This window comes from Curcuma longa, chromosome 11, assembly GCF_044706935.1.
Source record: "Curcuma longa cultivar G26 ecotype Majalengka, Jawa Barat chromosome 11, ITB_CL_G26_1.1, whole genome shotgun sequence".
NCBI lineage: Eukaryota > Viridiplantae > Streptophyta > Magnoliopsida > Zingiberales > Zingiberaceae > Curcuma > Curcuma longa.
The window spans coordinates 249,961-261,285 of NC_133871.1; the positions used below are offsets into that span (position 1 = coordinate 249,961).

General features: G+C 36.5%; 1 pseudogene; it reads right to left on the minus strand.

The window, feature by feature from the left end:
- Positions 1 to 390: 390 nt before the first annotated feature.
- Positions 391 to 997, minus strand: LOC141839756 (uncharacterized; annotated as a pseudogene).
- Between the last annotated feature and the right edge of the window lie 10,328 nt (positions 998 to 11,325).

Consider the following 11,325-nt stretch of genomic DNA (forward strand, 5'->3'; position numbering starts at 1 on the left):
TTAGAATTTCTGTATCAGTAGGTTAGGTTTGTTTGTATTAAGCACTGTTCTTGTTGTTAGTTAAATGAAATGGGATAGTTACATTGCTTTTTAATCCTGTAATTGAGATTAGTTAAATTTCTGCACCACATAGCTCTCGGTCTGAAATTCTGAGTGGTATAGCCCGAAGCCATTGGGTAGACTCCATGACTTCCCCTGAAGGTAGGGTTGTTAGAAACTTGAAATCTAGGGTCTCTGAAGGCACTTCTAACTCCTTGGCAAATGCCACTGATATGAACGAGTGTGTTGCCCCAGTATCAATTAAAGTATTAGCTAAATGCTGGTTAACAAGTACTTGACCTTGGCAACATTAGAGGCATTGACTAATAGTATCAAATAACACTATAGCAATTAGCTAGAGTTAAGTATTCGACCTGTGACTACCGTAGAGGCACTGGCAGCTTCCTCCTTAGTGAGGGTGAACACTCGAGCATTAGTTGGATTGGAGGGGCTTCCAGTCTCCCTTGACTAAGATGGGGTCCCTCCAATGCTGTTGCACATGTGGTGTAACTGAGGCTTGCCTCCATATGGCACTGATTGTTGCGGAGGTGCCTTGAACTTGTTAGGACATTCTTTAGACATGTGCCCTTCTTGTCCACATGAATAACATCCAGTCTTACCCAAAAGACAAACTCCTGGATGTGTTCTCCCACATTTAGGACAAGGAAGGAAACTTAGTCTGTTTGTTTGCTGGTCCTCCCTTTTGGTTACCTCCTGAGTTCCACTGTTTCCTTTTATGACCCTTGTCCTTCCAGTTCTGATTACTTGATTGGGGTTTCTGACCTCCTGTAGCCTTGTCCTCGCTCTTAACTGATTTCTGTTGCATACTATTTGCCTTGATACTGTTCAGATAGTGCTCAGCGATTAACGCACTACTGACCAGTTCTTCGCCAGTCTGTGGTCGGTGAGTTCCACTACCCACATTAAGTGCTATCTCTGGTCGTAGCATTCTGAGCATCAGTCTGACTCGCTCCTTCTCTGTACTTACTAGCTCTGGACACAGACGAGCTAGTCTGTTGAATTTTCTTGACTGCTTCTTCCACCGACAGGTCACCTTGTCTGAACTCCATGAATTCCTCATAATGTTTGTTGGTGATCTTTAAGGTGGAAGAATTCTTCATAAAACTCTGTCTCAAAGTCAGCCCAAGCTCATCTGGTTGGCTGCTCTCTTGCTCTTTATCCTCTCCCACCACATGCGAGCATCTCCCGATAGACAGAAGGAGGCACACTTAACCTTCTCGACTTCTGGCCAGTCCAGAAGCTCCATCGTGCTCTCCAAGGTTTTAAACCAAGCCTGGGCATCCCAGGGCTCAGTCGTGCCTGAGAAGCTTTCTGGCTTCAACTTCAGCCACTGTATGAGATATGCTTCTTGTCTTTTGGGTGCTGTGGCGACTTCCTGAGCAGCTGGTGAGACCTCAGTTACCACTGGAGCCTCCACATTTCTGGTTGGGGGAGTAGGAGGAACTGGATTGCTGATTGGCCATCAGATTGGCAATCACTTGTTGTTGCTCTGCTAACTTGTCTCTGGAGCTGAGCAACAACTTCAGTAAGGTTTGGTTCTTCTGTTCTAGGCTCACTGTCTTCCTGAGCTTGGTTCTCAGCACGAGCGGTACGGGGACGTCCTCGTCTTCTAGCCATCTATTTAATGCATAGGAATTAGAATAACTTATCTACTTTGTATGTATAGACATACATCTTACTCAAGTATGATTCTTATACTAAGCATATACAAGCATCTCCATCTAGCATTATTCTCTATACTACAAGTATAAAGGAAAAGCATATAAGAAAAAGCATAAATACATTTCTTACTTGAGAACGGCAAGGCTGATGCTGGTGTGTGTGTGTAGCTGAAGAATGGGAACTGCTCTGATACCAACCTGTAACGACCGCCCTTCTGTCTCTCTCTAAAAGCGGGGTTACTTACTATACTTTACTTACTTGATTACTTGCATTGCTACTCTATTTAGCAATAAATAAAATTTTTTCTAACTTGAACAGGATCTTCTCTAACATGCTCAGTATTATCTATACTAAACATGTTTACTTATGAAATAAGAATTCTAACAAAATCCTTAATATCTAAAACATGGAACCACATGCATGTATTCATTCTACTCACTAATCCATACTTGCATAACCACACGCTAGAGCGTAATAAAACATAATTGAGTTCTAATAGCATGAAGATCAACCTTGAGTTTTCTAGCAAATTCTAACATAGCAGAAACATAACATGATATACGAATCTAATGCATAACTGAAATGCATAAAATCTCTAAACATTTCCAGCATGTCCCCAAAGATCTCTTCCATAGTCCAGCTACACACCACACACACATCATCCTTGCTGTCCTCCTTAGTTTAGCTTTCCTTTGCCTTTGTCTGCAGTAAGAGGAAAATGCAATCTATAAGCGGATAGCTTAGTAAGTACTTCTAACTCACAAAACTCGAATAATGCATAGATGATTCTTGAAAACATTCATGCTATTGAAATAATGCACTTTTAACTTAAACATGCTATGCTTCATAGTTTGCAACCAATGATCTTTCTTAAACTTGAAATTCTTTTCTAAATAAAATATTTTGAAAACTTTGCTATTACTATAGCATTTGAAAATAATATCTCATCTTGGGCCCTTGGCAATGTACCATATTTTAGCGCGCTTCCTAGAAGTCCCGGGGTAGCTAATCCCAAAACTAATAGGTTACTAGACCTTGGTCTAGGGGCATCTTGGAGCCCATCCCGTACTAGACCTTGGTCTAGGGGCATCTTGGAGCCCATCCCTTGGGCCTTGGCCCGGTACATGCCGCTAAAGTAAAATACTTGAAAAACTATCTTTGAAATTGTCTTAGGCATTTTCTCAAACACTTAGCATGCCTAAACCTCTACATTCTTGAATTAGAGGTTCTTGGAAGGCCTTGGCCTTGTATCTTGCTTATACTTTGACAACATGATCATATATAGTGAAAAAAACATGCTTTTGATCATATGAAATAAATTTCATTGCTTAAAACTGAAATTTTCATGCTTATACTTGAAATAAAGATTTCTACTACATCTTAACCACAAGAACATGGTAAATAAATTCTAAAACCGAGAAATCTATTTCGAAACTACTCTTACTGCAGGTGAGTAGTACTTACTTTGGTTTCTTCTTACTTACAACCAAGAAACTCTTCTAAGGGTTGCGTTAAACTCGGTATCTCTCGAAACGGAAGATATCTTCGCGTTCTCCTCGCTTGGGTGAGTCCGAATCTACCGAAATCTCTCGGATCTCCCTATCCCGTGGCCGGCTACCACCAAAAACCTAGCTTCCTTGGTATTTTCGTCCAGGAGAGGGCGGCGGCAAGTGGAGGAGAGGGATTAGGTTAGAGAAAATAACCCCTTTCTTTAACTTATCCTATTTATACTAAGGGGTATTTCCGCCTTTTACCTCATATAATAATAATTCGCCTCCTATCCCTTCAAGCACACCCCTGCTGGGGCACTTGGTTAGCACAATTTGCTTAAGGCTTACATCTGCTTGGAGGTTTCGGGTTCGAATCTCGGCCATGCATCTTTTTACCCATTTTCCAATTTCTTTTGGGAAAATTCCTAAAAATTCTAGAAAAATTCTATAAAATTTCTAAAATTATTCTAAGCATTTATAAATATTAAAACCCTATTTTAAAACATTTATAAAGTCTAGAATGAATTTACGGGGTGTTACAGGGTAAAATGCAGTTAACTATCACTCTATACAGGATATAGTCATGTACCCTAAGTCTGACGGAGGAGAACTGGACTACTGCAGGAGCCCGTTCCTCCTGGAAGAAATGTGTATGCATGAGATCTAAGGTAATGTGGGAGTAGGGATCCCCAAAAGGTAAATCCCTAGGTGGATAACATAAGAATGGGCACTGGGATGGGTGGAGTCCTAGAAATGTACTAATGACAGTGGGTGATATGATAATGTCCATCCCCCTAACTCGGGTGGAGTAGGTCAGGTCATCGACCTGAACTAGATTATTATACAACTCGGCACACAGACCTGTGTTAATCGGAGTTGTACAATAAACTAGTCGATGAAAGTCATAATGCTCTATGACCTCCATCGATGAAATGCAGGATTGTGCAAAAAATGTCCTATCGATGTATCTAGAGTGCAATGGAACAAATGATAGTGAATCAAATCTAAGCCTAAGTTCCTCTGTAGGGAACCTGGGGTCAGTACTGGGGTCCTAGAGGGTCCAGCCTCACGCCCTCTTTTCTTATATCTAAAGCATAAAAAAATTTAAATTTTAACAACTAAAAACTAAAATTAATAAGTTTAGGGGGGTTTTTAGGAAGTTACCTAGGTATTTTAGCAGTATTATAAGAGAACTGATGACCTAGGGTGTTGTCGGCACCGCAAGACGGTAGAAAATAAGGGTAGAAAGGTGATTTCATGTGATTACCGTGTAGGCCAGGCGACTGTTTTTATAAAGCGATTCCAGGTGACTGGAAAGCGAATCTGGTCGACTGGAAAGAAGCGGTGCGAGGCGACTGGATCTTCGATCCAATCGACTAGAGTCAGAAAACCGATGTGCTCGCGTGAAAACCGCGGTCGATTTCTGGTTTCTCGTTCGAGGCGACTGGAGGTTGGTATCTAGTCGACTGGATTTGACTGGGCCAAACTTTTTGGTTTGGTTTTGGGTTGATTTGATTGGGTTTAATTGATTAAACTTTAACTTAGGTTTTGATTGATTTTTGTTAAGGTAGATTTAAGGTAAAATTTTAATTTGGTTAAGTAGTTAAGAAAAAAAATTTGTTAAAATTGGTTTAAGATTAATTAAGAAAAATTAGTTTAAATTAAAATTGATTAAGTTAGTAAATTTAAGGTAAAATTATTTTAATTTAGGTAAATTTTAATTAAGTTAAAATTAAATTAGTAAAATTATTTAAGTTAAAATTAATTTAAGTAAAATTAAGTTAAAATTAAGTTAAAATTATTTTAGGTAGAATTAATTAATTTAAATTTAATTAAGTTAAAAATTATTTTAGGTAAAATTAATTAAGTTAAATTTAATTTAAGATAAAATTGATTTAGTTAAAATTAATTTAAGTAAAATTGATTTAAGTTAAAAATTTTAAAATTAATTAAGTTAAAATTATTTTAGGTAAAATTAAGTTAAAATTAATTAAAGGTAAAATTGATTAAGGTTAAAGGTAAAATTAATTTAAAATTGATTTCTAATTAATTCAAAAGATTTTACCTAATTCATCTCACCTATTTTTAGATTATCAAACAGTTAATCCTATAGGTTTTGTAAGATAATTTTTCAATTTTATCTTTATTAATTAAATATTCAGGTATCTATTATTTGATTAACCTTGAGTTAGATTTAAGTTTAATTGTTCGACATTCTAAACATGCATTTCAAGAGACAGTTTCCAAGCAGTGGCGAGGCATAGGGGTCTTCTTGGGTATCGGAATAACGACCACTTTCTAAGACAAAAATGATTCAGAAAATTATAAGCTTAGCTAGCCTAGGGAGAAACTTTGGTCTAACTAGTCTAGAATGTGGCAAGGTAGCTTCGGCTAGTTTGACCTAGCTAAGCAGACTAAGTAAGGTACTCCTTACCCCACTTGACTACTTAACTGGATCTCCCTAACGTACTATCATTTCGCCCCATCCTGGTATTATGTTTGGTAAGAGTTAATCAAACATTCGTCATTATCTAGCCTAGGTTATTCTAATGTAGAAAAATAAAAAATAAAAAATAAAAGAAATACAATCAATCATTTATGGGTTTTGGATCCCCTTGGATCATGATCCTTGTTGGGTCGGATCAGTTGAAGTGCTTTATCCCAAGTGGTAAGCATGGAGACATGTGTTGCTTGAGGTTTCGAGTTCGAATCCTCTTAGCAACATGTATTTGTTGACTGAGGTATTGTGTCATTCAAGTCTTAGCAACATGTATTTGTTGGCTATGATGCTGTTGAGGCAGTAGACTCTTATCAACATAGTGCTACTGTACCTTCAAAAAATTCCTTTGGGGGCTTTCTGAAATGGGGTCATTTCGGTGGTGGGGTCGGTTACTATAAAAAGTTTATCCACTACAATTTTCGTCCTCGGGGCATGGTGTCGCGGTAGGACATCCAAGTTGTCACCTAGGCACCCTCGGTTTCGATGCCAACTAGTTACGACGTATTTGTAGGATTTCTAAATAGAGAGCGCCAAAGGATGCTGAGCGTCTAGGTTGGCCGTTGCGTGCACTTTCCGATTTACCCTGGTGGCCCGTGGTGGACCAGGCCATCCCAGGGATAGTCAATGAGGCTAACTAGGATTTATTATTTTTTGTTGGATCGGATCAAATATATTTGATCTTTGGGGACCCAGAATTGGTTTGTTCCAACTAGATTTACCAGTTTAGACTTGGGAACCCATGCTTGGATTCTAGATTTCTTTGGTTTGTGCGGTCTGTGAAATAATGTCATGAATGCCTTATTTTTAGATTTAAGTCCAATGCCCGATCGATTGTATTTAACCTTTTGGGTTCTAAGTATCATGTCAAGATACTTAGACTTAGAGGTGAATTTTTCAAGCGACCGGATGAGATTGTCAACTTGAAGTTTTAATTGAGAAATTTTTTTCTCAAGTTGGACTTGAGTCGAATCCTCAATTTTCTTGATTTCAATCTCTGACGACCCAGAGTTAACCTTCTCCTTGAGGAGGACTATATCCTCTTGGAGCGATTCAACTAAGGTATTTGACTTTGCTAACTTTTTAGATAAGCTAATAATAATTGAATACCGCCTTTCACTACTTACAATGGTGTGTGAACCTTTGGAAACGGATACGGATCCATTTCAAATTCAGAGAACATTTCATCTAGCTTAATTTTTGAAAGGTCCCTGGAGACCTTGTAAGCATCTACCATAGATGCTTACAAAGTGTTCCTCGGGAATGCTTTAAGTGCATACCTGATTACATCCCAGTTTTCCATCGGTTGGCCAATTGCGTGTAGGATGTTGAGGATGTCCTGGATTCTGGCGTGTAGTGCGCTCGCCAACTCTCCATCCATCATCTGAATATTGTAGAGTTTGTTCATCAAGAAGTCTCTTTTACTGACCTTTGTGTCTGAGGTACCTTCCTGCAGTTTGATTAATTTGTTTCACAAGTCTTTCACGTTGATGAAGACTCGGTTCAATTCCTCCTTGGTCAGTCTGCATTGCAATGTTTGTGTGGCTTTTGTGTCTATCTCGATTTTTTTCTCTTGGTCGCATCCCACTTCTCGCAAGTTTGTGGTAGACCATCATTGTCAGTCGGGATTGTGAATCCCGTTTAGATAACTATCCATATATCCACTTGTGTCTTAAGGTGGTACTTCATCCTACCTTTTCAGTAGATGAAGTCCTCCCCTGAGAACAGAAGTGACCTTGTGGTGCTAAAGCCTTCCTGGTAAGCCATTGATCTAGCACACAGAAAGACAGAAAAACCAACGTTCCAAGACTTAGTCTTGGATTAATAATGCGGGATAAAAAGATAAAATAAATTTTAAAAATCCTAAAAATTTTTAAAAAGATTTGAAAGCAATGGTTGTACTAGATTCAAAAACTCCGCTCTGATACCAATTGTAGGATCATATAAGCGCTAAGAGGGGAGTGAATAGCGCTATCTTTTAGTAATTGTCCTCCGATTTTGAAAACCCATCAATTTAGCTCGTTCGTAAGTCAAAGTAATTTACAACAGAAATGGGTAACACAAAAAGTAAGGCAAGCACACAAAGACACGCTTTATTTTTACTTGGTTCATAGTCAAAGGCTGCTACTCCAAGGCCCATGATCTTTGATTGTTTGCATATGGGCAATCCACTTTTGAACTCTTTTCCTTACGGAAAAGAGTTATAACAATTACAAAAGCCAATACAATAAAAACTTTTATCGTAATTAAACAATACAAGAATATAAACTGTTACCCAAAATCGAAGATGAAGATCGATATCTTTTCGACGTGACTCCGGTGTTACGAAGGCTGCTTGAGTGTTCCTTCTTGCTCAGGGTGTCGTCGGCTCGCTTTTGAATGACTTCAATTGTTGTGTTGAACCCTCTATTCAACGTGCTTTTTATAAGGCCTTCTAGTCGCTTAGACTCTCATTCCAGGTGACTCCATGTAGACTACCGATCCGCCATCGTCACAGCAGACTCGGCTTTCCAATCACCTGGATTCCCCTTCCAGTCGACTACGTGCTGACGTGGAGGATATGGATGGACTTCGACTTCTGTTATGATTATCCAAACCCGAGTCGCCTAGATTCCACTTTCTAGGTGCCTAAACCGTCCAGTCGACTGGATTCCGGATAGAGTCGCCTAGAGTCAAAATCCTCACCTCTCCAATCTGCATTACAAGTTAGTCTCAAAATACAAAATAATAGATTGGTTAACAGTTCTTTGAACTGTTAATTGGTCTTAATTGCAGGTTTCCAGTGAAACCTTGGGTTAGACCGACCCCTATAGTTCCACTCCGGGAGCGCGTCCTTACCCACTTCACTTGGAAGAATTTACCTGAGTTGCCTCCAAACTTGTTGGACTTCCTGCTTAGCTGTGGTCCTCGGCCCTCAGGAATTTGCTGCTAGGCTCTCGGTCCTCCTGCCCGCCTAGACTCCATCAAGCATTGGTCCTCTTGACCTGCTTGGATTTTGTCATTCTTTCCGGTCCTCCTGACACTGCCTGGACTTGCACCTGCATTCTGTAATATTTTAAGTTAATTTCAAATATAATTAAAAGTAGTTTATTACTAAGTTCATGACTTTTAAATTTAATTTAATTTTAACTTATTTTAATTTTAATTTAATTTAATTTTAATTTTAATTTAATTTTTTAATTTTAATTTAATTTAATTTAATTTTAATTTAATTTAATTTTAATTTTTTTAATTTTAATTTTAATTTTAATTTTAATTTTAATTTTAATTTAATTTAATTTAATTTTAATTTAATTTAATTTAATTTAATTTAAATTTTAATTTGATTTTTAATTTAATTCAAATTAAAGTTTAGATTATTTGATTAAGTTATGTTTGAATTATTAATTTATATTATTTAATTAGATTATGTTTGAATAGTTAATAAATTTGAGTTTTAAGATTTAATTTGACTTGTTAAAATTTATAACAATATTTTCCTAAATTTTAGGATTTTAATTTTAAATTATTGAATTTATTTTTACAGTTATTCAATATTTCATAATTAAAAGATACAAAATTATAATTAATTTTATTATTTAATTTTAAATTTTTAATATTTAATTTATTTGAATTATTCAATATTTTATAATTAAATGGTACTGAATTATAATTAATTTTATTATTTAATTTCAAATTTTTATTTATTAAATTATTAATTTTAGGATTTATCTTGTTGAAATTTGAATTTTTCTTATTATTAGGATTATCTTAAATTTTTAATTTCAAATTTTTGAGTAAAATTGAATTGTTCAACTTATCTTGATGATTATTAATTTTATTTTGTTTAGTTGAATTATTATTAATTTTTAGAATTATTAAATTATTTAAAGTTGATTTATTAAGCTTATCATTATCTTGGTTGAAAGAATTAAAGACTTGTTCTAATTTTTTATTTATTTGGGATAAGTCTAAATTAATTAAATTTGAATTATTAATAATTGAATTGGTAACATTTGAATTAGTTAAATTATTATTTAATTCATATTTATTAATTATTTTATCCAAATTAGATAAGGTTTCTTTATCTTTAGGATTTAAGATTGAATTTTCTAATTTATTTAATTTAGAATTATTCAAATTTAAATTATTTAAGTTATTATCTAATATTTTTAAATCTGACTTTTTCAAATTTGAATTATCCAAATTTGATTTAGTCAAATTTTTATCTAATTTTAAATTTTTTGATTTATCCAGATTTGACAAATTCAAATTTGAATTAGTCAAATCTATCTTATCTAGATTTGAATTTTTAAGATTATCTAATTTTCTAAAATTTTCTTGATTGGAATTATTCAAGATGGCATTTTCTAATTTTTCTAACTTTTCAGGAAAATTATCTAAATTTGCAGAAAAAGAAAATCTAGCATGCGCATGCAACCTAGGGGTATTTTCGTAAATTACTTGACTTACCGGAATCGCTTCCCCTAATTCTGATTTTTTCGCCGTCTTCCTCTCCGGGCACCAGTTCTTGTAGTGGCCGTGTTTTTGGCACTTGAAGCACTGGATATGCTCTTTGTTCCTCCGGGCTCCTGGCATCGGTTGCTCCTTTGCCGCTGGTGGTGTCGTCTAAATCTTTCGAGTAGGGCATTTATTTTTGTAGTGTCCTCTCTCCCTGCACTTAAAACATATAATATGAAATTTAAAATGTAATTTTAAAATATTACCTTTTTCCCCCTCCATGTTTGCCATCTTGCTCCCTTGGCGGTTAGTCCAATCAAGAGCGCACCGGCTCTGATACCAATTGTAGGATCTTGTATGCGCTAGAGGGGGGGGTGAATAGCGCGTCGTTAACTATCAAAAACTAAGCAGCGGATTAAAATAAAATGCAGGAGACACGCGGGATTTACTTGGTTCCTAACCCCCTAGGGTTTGTACGTCCAAGGCCTAATTCGGGAGGCGCTCGTCCACTAGTGGTCTCCTTTCCGAAGTTGTTCGGAGGCGGAGAAACCCGTCTTACAGTCCAAAGATAACAATGAAAATAAGGAACTGAAAGTAAGATAGAAATAAAAGAAATCAAACACTCTTGTCTTTCTGGAAGTCCTGAGCGCCGCACACCCCTCCTGGATCTTCCCCGATTGCAAGCGTGTCACGACCCAGGAGATAGCCGTCCGAAAAATTTTTGGCAGCACCTCCCCAGTATCGCTGACAATTCCCTGAATACAAACATAAGTATACATCGGTCACATGCGACCGGAAATATGGACTACACGTCCAGTTATACACACACGCATACATATCACAAATAATGAATGATAGCCTACACGACCACTAACACCTAGATTATAATAGATCACCATGAGAAAGCCGAAAAATCGTATATACGGAAATCCACATGAGATGAAACATCTATGCAACGGAAAACACGACGAGCACCACATCAGTGTATAATATATGTCTACAATCATATCGAATGTAACAAATGTTAATACAACTTTATCGAACTACTACTAAAAGGAATAAATCTAAATCTAACAATTCTTCTGATGTGAGATGGCGCAGTTGGCAGATCCCTGGCATCATCTGTAAGCTCCTATCTGATATCTGGGAAGACAAAAAAATCTCAGAGTCCAAAAG